The sequence below is a fragment of the Delphinus delphis genome, chromosome X (assembly GCF_949987515.2).
Source record: "Delphinus delphis chromosome X, mDelDel1.2, whole genome shotgun sequence".
In the NCBI taxonomy this organism is placed as follows: domain Eukaryota; kingdom Metazoa; phylum Chordata; class Mammalia; order Artiodactyla; family Delphinidae; genus Delphinus; species Delphinus delphis.
This window is the reverse complement of record NC_082704.1, coordinates 57789635-57797353: the sequence shown is the minus strand read 5'-3', so window position 1 is coordinate 57797353 and position 7719 is coordinate 57789635. Positions and strand designations below refer to the sequence as shown.

At 36.4% G+C, this 7719-nt stretch overlaps 1 pseudogene; it reads left to right on the top strand.

The window, feature by feature from the left end:
• The first annotated feature begins 2020 nt into the window (after positions 1–2020).
• On the top strand, positions 2021–2655 carry LOC132418363 (transmembrane emp24 domain-containing protein 7-like; annotated as a pseudogene).
• Positions 2656–7719: the final 5064 nt, after the last annotated feature.

Below are 7719 nucleotides of genomic sequence, written 5' to 3'. Positions count from 1 at the left end.
TAATTATATGGAAGCCTAAGTTTTCAACCTATCTAGAAGTATGTACACAACATGTGTATATGCACACACAAACGTAAATACACCTTGAGGTAACTCAAGGCAGAACTAATTAGTATGTTTCTAAAAATTAACACTACCATTTTATTTTTCAGCAAAAATTAACAATGAATCTAATTCTATAAAGGGATAAAAAAATAACTATATTAAAGCAGGTCGAGAAATGGTTTGTATTATCAATGCCAAATCACTCTGGACAGTTACTTAAGTTGTATGTGAATGACAAAAAACATAGCATTATGAAGAACAAATGAAAATGGACAAATGCTACAACAGACCCAAGGTGCTGCCTGTTTTGGGAATGGCATTCTCATGGCTATGTTCTTCTCCGGCCCATGTGTAATCCATGCATGGGAGCATGAAATTTTTTAACAGCAAAATTCCAGTCAGCCAGCAAGTGTGCAATTTGAGCCCCAGCTGCTCCTTAAGGATAAGGAGAGGGGGAAGGGATACATTTGACAGCAAAACATTGACATTACTATAGATTAAATGACTTCTGAGTTATTCAGGGGAGATTCTTTGAGACAGCACTCAAGTTAGAAATTTTTTTTCTATCAAAATTCAGGTACATTTCTAAGCAATAATGCAAATATCAGGTATATTTATAAAGCAGAAATGCAAGTAGACATATCTATAAAAGTTCATATACCCATACATATTATATGCCATTTCATTAGTATAATATCATTCTGTTAAATGTTGAAATTTTGTAGGTGTGTATGTTTGTGTGTGTGTGTGTGTGTGTGTGTGTGTGTGTGTGTGTGTGTGTGTAAGAGGGTCTTATATTGTCCACTGTAGAAATGCAAATACTTCAGGGAGGTCACACTTTACGTTCCTAATCAGCAACCACCGAAATTGTTAGTAAACCTTTAAGCTGAATAGACTTGGGAAGGAGAAGTTTGGAGTGGGTTGAAGGCAATTTAGGGTGTAGGACAAAGTTTGATGACAAACTATTTATCTAAGAACATTCCTGAAAGGGAGAATACAGGTCAAAGGATATTGAGCAAGTTGGTGAATTCCAGACAATCTATCACTCAATAGTCAGAACACACATTGACTTCTCTTGCTTCTCTCTAGGTACACTCCTGCAGAAAGCACCAGAAAGAACATTGTTGGAGTTGATTTGTCTGGCTTCTTGGTGCTGGGTAGGGAGGACAGCAAATAATTGAAGTAGTTTAAAGTTGTTTAGAGTTTTCTGGACTTAATCTTAAGCTTCACATTGCAATGTTGCCCTCTGATAAGTTTCCTTGCAAATATGCTCTAGCCAAGACCAGAAAGTTCATTTGACAATTGTGGATGTGTCTGTTTGTATATGGAATTTTCTGTACTTTACCTGGTTGAATTAACAACTTAATCTTTTCATCTTCTAGTAATATTAATAATTGCCATATATTGAGTACCAGGTAATATTATAAGCACTTCATATTTAATCTTCAAAACAGCTCTACAAGGTAGATGTTATTGTTTTCATTTTACAAAGACACTGTGGGTATAAGGGTAAAGTTATATGTAGCTTGGATTCAAACCCAACCACTTTGGATTCAAAGCTGGGCTATTTCATTTCCAGTATATTATAAGTGATTGGATTTGAATTTGTGACCTATTTTTTAAAATGTTCCATGTTTATTTTTTAACAATTTATATATAATCCCTTGCAGTATTCTGTGTTTCAGCAGACTTCACTGACAAATGGTTTTCCTTTAAGTTCTTAAATGGAGTACGTATCGTCAGCATAAATTTGGGGACATTATCCATTTTAAAAACTCAGGAGTCTTGTTTCCCGGATCGTTCCCAGCACTAGGCCCTGGTTGTTCAGCAACCCTCACCCACACCCAGCGGATCACTGCTCATCCTTAATCTCTCTTAGGCTCAGAGAGACTCTACAGTGCGTGCCCTGAGTTGGTGCAGACCCGACCCTAGTCTCTCCACAGCTCTGTAGAGGCAACCACCACAGCATCTCCAGATGCCGCGGATGGTGTCAGCGCAGAGCTGGGCAGACGCCGCAGGTCACTGGGCCACTGCTGCTAATGGTGCCCACCTGGTGGCACTGAGATCAGATTCAAACTGCCCAACTATGCCTAGCAGTGCTTCTACTAGGACATTACGCCTGTCACCAAGTACACCCTCGAGTTCCAGGCGACTACTGGCAGTCACTATGATGTAGATTGTCGATCTGACGACCCTGATGGCAATATGTTATACAAAAAGATGAAGAAACAGCCTTCAAAACTGGGACATACAAATTTTGTGTCAGCAATGAATATTCTGCTTTCACACATAAAATATATAAAATCGTATATTTTAATTTTGAAGTTGGAGAAGGCCCACCTTTGTTTCCTAGTGAGAACTGAGTCAGGGCTCTTACCCAGATGGAATCTGCCTGTGTTTCAATTCATGTAACTCTGAAGTCTGTCATCAACTTTCAGACTCATTTCCGTTTGAGAGAAGCTCAAGGCCTAAGCCAGCCAAGGATCTAAATATAAGAGTGACTTGGTCAGTAGAAGCCCGCATTCTTCTGGTGGTTAGCATAGGGCTAGTATTTCTTCTGAAAAGTCTTTTTCAGTTAAAATAACCACCATAACTAATGTTGGATCATAACTACGTTTTGAGAATTCATGCACCCTAATCACTATACTATTGCTGTCCTCTAATTTTAGGTACAGAAGAACTTAATACTGGCAACATTTTTAAAACCTTATTCATACACTTGTTGGGGGGTGATATGCAGTGCATAGCCTCAAACTTTAGAAAGGACACCTTTTTTTATTTGTACAGGTAGAAAAACTTTGGAACTTATTGTGATCTATTCAAAATTCAACACCAATGATGTTGGTGTTGTTTATATCTACTCTTCTGTACACTAAACTTTGTTATTTTGATTCCTTTTAGCCATTTAAAAATATTTTTCTTTTAGGTTGTGGATATTTTTAAAACCTTACATTTAATGTCCACGTGTGTTGTGAAGGAAGATAATTGCCTTTTAACTGTTTATAGCAAATAAAATTTTGTTTTTAAGAAAATCAAAAGTGATTAATTGTAGCCCAAGCCCTATTCTGCACTGTTTAATTTTATGGGAAAAAATAGAACATAGAAATGTCATTTAATATTGATATAATTTTAAACTGATACATCATGGTTTAATTTATTTCTCACTAGCTTAGAAAATGTCACATTTTTCTTTTGGGGGCTTTATTCTATGGTTTATAACCAGATATGTTTTTTATTCACAAAGACAATCTTATCAAACAAAAAATAGTATGTTTCAATAACAAATTAGCGTTTACACAAGCCTTAATATCAGACTGTTATAACAGGTAGAATATTTACAGGAAAAAAGTTAAGGCACTTCTATTAGGGGGCAAATAAATGAGAAAAAATTTAGTGAGTTACCTGCACACATTACATTGTCAGTGTTTTTTCCAAAGAAAGCAGGTGATCTGTTTTATTTTAGCATTTTAATTGGCTGGTTCTTGCTCTTATACAAATTTCACTTCTTTGTCATTCCCAGTTAAAATTGACAGTTGTAATGTAATATTAGTATCATAAAAATGCCATACATTTTATCCTGATTGGTGTGATGCACTGAGAAGTTTGTTTCTTTGTTTTTTTCTTTGGTTTTTCTTTTTGTTTTTTCTTTTTTTTTGTCTTGCACATGCTATTTGTACAATCTCCGGTTAGTGACCCTAAGGTGATTTAAAAATTTAGAATGCTGTGTGTGCTTCTTATTTGATAATCTTCATTGACTGTACTTCATTTAATGAGTGTTAAATAGTGCATATTCTGTACACTATAGGGTTTGGACTGTTTTTGCATTTTATAGCTTGTATAGATTGAGCTGATTGAAATAAGACTTTGTTCCAAGTATTCTGGAATAGAATATGAGATGATGACAAACTGTATAGGTCTTTAAAGCTTTCCTGCTGTTAAAAAATAATTTGCAACTGCTTTTTGCCATGCCTCTCTCCCTCACCCTAAAATGCTGAGTGCTAAATAAGACTGTTATATTGTAGAGACTTTGATATGTGGTACCATAGAAAACTGGTTGGATAGCTCTTACCACTACTTATTAGAAGTTAACTCTTAATTCTAAGCTGTCTTTAAAAGTGTATACACTTCAGCATGTATAAGCAAAACAAATTCAAGTTGTTCTGCTTCCTAATTTCAAACAATACAATGTATCAAGGGATGAACATGTTTTCAACCCTTTAATTCTAAAATTTTTGAAGACCAAATAGCTATTCCTTAAACAATACTTACCAATGGATTAGAAGTGAATTTTAAAGTTGTGCAGATTTATCTATTAGGGTTCTTATATCGGCTTGCTTTGTGTCAAGTGCCTGGTGTGATGGATACTGCAGAAGTTAGAATTTGAAGTTAAAAGATTGGAGGGCAAGTAGCAATATAGGCACTGTGACCTTGAGCCCCTATCAATTTCCTGTTGAAGCTATAAAAAATTACCATAAACTTAGTGACTTAAAACAATACAAGTTTATTCTCTTATAGTTCTAAAGGGAAGAAGTAAATAAATGAGTGTTAATGAGGGTAAAGTAAGGTGTCATCTGGGTCAGCTGTCTGGCAGCTTTAGGGTGAGTCTGTTCCTTGCCTCTTTTACTGGCTGCATTATCCCAATCTCTGTTTCTGTGGTCACATTGCTTTCTCCTCTCTTGTACTCAAACCTCCTTCTGAATCCTTCTCATAGACTCTTGGGATTATCTCGGACCCACCCAGATAGTCCATGATAATCCCCTCAACTCATGATCCTTAATCACATCTATATGTCCTTTTTGCTATATAAAGTAATATTCACAGGTTCCAGAGATTAGGAAGTGGATAACGTTTGGGGACCATTATTTAGCCTACCACAAGCACTTCAGTCTTGCTGAAGATGTGTGTGTGTGTGTGTGTGTGTTTACGGCAATAATGATGAACAAATGTTTACCTGCTGTTTTCCGTAACTCATACTGTAAAGACTATTAAAACACACAGTTTATTTTCATTGTTACCATTATTAATACTCCACTGAAAATCCCACTACATATGCCAGCTAAAGCAAGTTGTCCACAAACAGGATTGTATATAATTATAATTCTTATATTGTATTCTGCAACTTTATAAATGCCCCTCTATATTTAGATTTGAAAATTTTAAACACTTATGTTAACAGGATTGATAAGCATGGGCATATATTAAATGTCCTTTGCTGGTTGCCTGTCTGCTCCACTGTTTTGAGATACTTACACCTTAATTAAGCAGAGTTGGGTATCATCACTGTGCTGAGATTGGCATAGATAATGCACTTATTTAATCTGTTTTTATCAAAACATCATGATATTAAGTTATTACCAAAAATAATTTTCTTTTTCAAATTTATTAGTAATTTATTATATTATAGAGTAAATGTTCCAAGTAAAAGAAAATAATTTTAAGATTGGATAGCAAAAACGTAGGTATTTAAAAACTCCACATAATGTCCACTGTGTATAAAGTGACATTAAAAAAGTAAGGGTTGTATAAGGTTGAGAAATTAAGGAAAAGCAAACTGACATAACTACTGATACACTTACTGATGAGCCTTAAGACAGCCTTTTCAATAAGTGGTGCTGGTAAAACTGGGCAGCTACATGTAAAACAATGAAATTAGAACACTCTCTAACACCATACACAAAAACAAACTCAAAATGGATTAAAGACCTAAATGTAAGGCTAGACACCATCAAACTCTTAGAGGAAAACATAGGCAGAACTCTTTATGACATAAATCACAGCAAGATCCTTTTTGACCCACCTCCTAGAGAAATGGAAATAAAAACAAAAATAAACAAATGGGACCTAATGAAGCTTAAAAGCTTTTGCACAGCAAAGGAAACAATAAACAAGACAAAAAGACAACCCTCAGAATGGGAGAAAATATTTGCAAATGGAGCAACTGACAAAGGACTAATCTCCAAAATTTACAAGCAGCTCACACAGCTCAACATTTAAAAAGCAAACAACGCAATCCAAAAATGAGCAGAAGACCTAAATAGACATTTATCCAAAGAAGATATACAGATTGCCAACAGACACATGAAAGAATGCTCAACATCATTAATCATTAGAGAAATGCAAATCAAAACTACTCTGAGATATCATCTCACACCAGTCAGAATGGCCATCATCAAAAAATGTACAAACAATAAATCCTGGAGAGGGTATGGGAAAAGGGAACTCTCTTGCCCTGTTGGTGGGAATGTAAATTGATACAGCCACTATGGAGAACAGTATGGAGGCTCCTTAAAAAACTAAAACTACCATATGACCCAGCAAACCCACTACTGGGCATATACCCTGAGAAAACCATAATTCAAAAAGAATCATGTACAAAATATTCATTGCAGTTCTATTTACAATAGCCATGACATGGAAGCAACCTAAATGTCCATCAGCAGATGAATGGATAAAGAAGATGTGGCACATATATACATTGGAATATTACTCAGCCATAAAAAGGAACAAAACTGAGTTATTTGTAGTGAGGTGGATGGACCTAGAGACTGTCATACAAAATGAAATAAGTCAGAAAGAGAAAAACAAATACCGTATGCTAACACATATATGTGGAATTTTAAAAAAATGGTCATGAAGAACCTAGGCACAAGATGGAAATAAAAATGCAGACCTTCTAGAGAATGGACTTGAGGACATGGGGAGGGGGAAGGGTAAGCTGGGACAAAGTGAGAGAGTGGCATGGACATATATACAATACCAAATGTAAAATATTTAGCTAGTGGGAAGCAGCTGCATAGCACAGGGAGATCAGCTCGGTGCTTTGTGACCACCTAGAGGGGTGGGATAGGGAGGGTGGGAGGGAGGGAGATGCCAGAAGGAAGAGATATGTATAACTGATTCACTTTGTTATAAAGCAGAAACTAACACACCATTGTAAAGCAATTATATTCCAATAAAGATGTTAAAAAAAAAAGAAGTAGGACAGCAGGGATCCTTGTTCCCTCTTCTTGCAAATGTCTAGGGGAAGAGTTTTCATTACTGGATTCCAGATGCTTTTCTGTCTTTCCACCCAGCCTGGCCACTACTGTTCTACCTCTTCCAGAAAGCCACTTTTCCATCACCAAAACTGTTAGACCTGTGTCTTGATTACTCTCTTCAAGGAAAGTTAGCCTGTTTGTATTGCTTCCCTTTGCCCCTGAGGCTCTTGGGGAGACACAGAGGGCCCATTGGAGTCTGCACATACACTGGGTTGTCTTACAGGAGAGGAATGCTGAGGTTGTGAAATTTATTTCAGTTTCTTTGAAGTACGAACCAAGCCTGTTTGTTGTCTCAATGGGAGAGATGGTCTCGTCTTTCCAAGTTCCTCACTGCATTTTTCAATTCTGAGAAAAAAAAGGGGTCAGAGCCTTGTATTCACATGTACAATGTGATGAGCAAGAGAAGAGAGATGCACGAAGGAGGGTTTTCAGATAGCTACTCCTGGTTCACATGTCAACTTGACTTTTAGAGAATTTTCACATGAAAATGACACCTTGTCAGCCATTGAAGAACAACACCTGGGATGAAATCTTCTTCATGGATGTCAGTGACCACTTGTTAATGACAGTATCACTAGGAATACAAGCAGCAGAATGAGACCAACTTGCATATAAACCTCTAACACCACCCACGAAT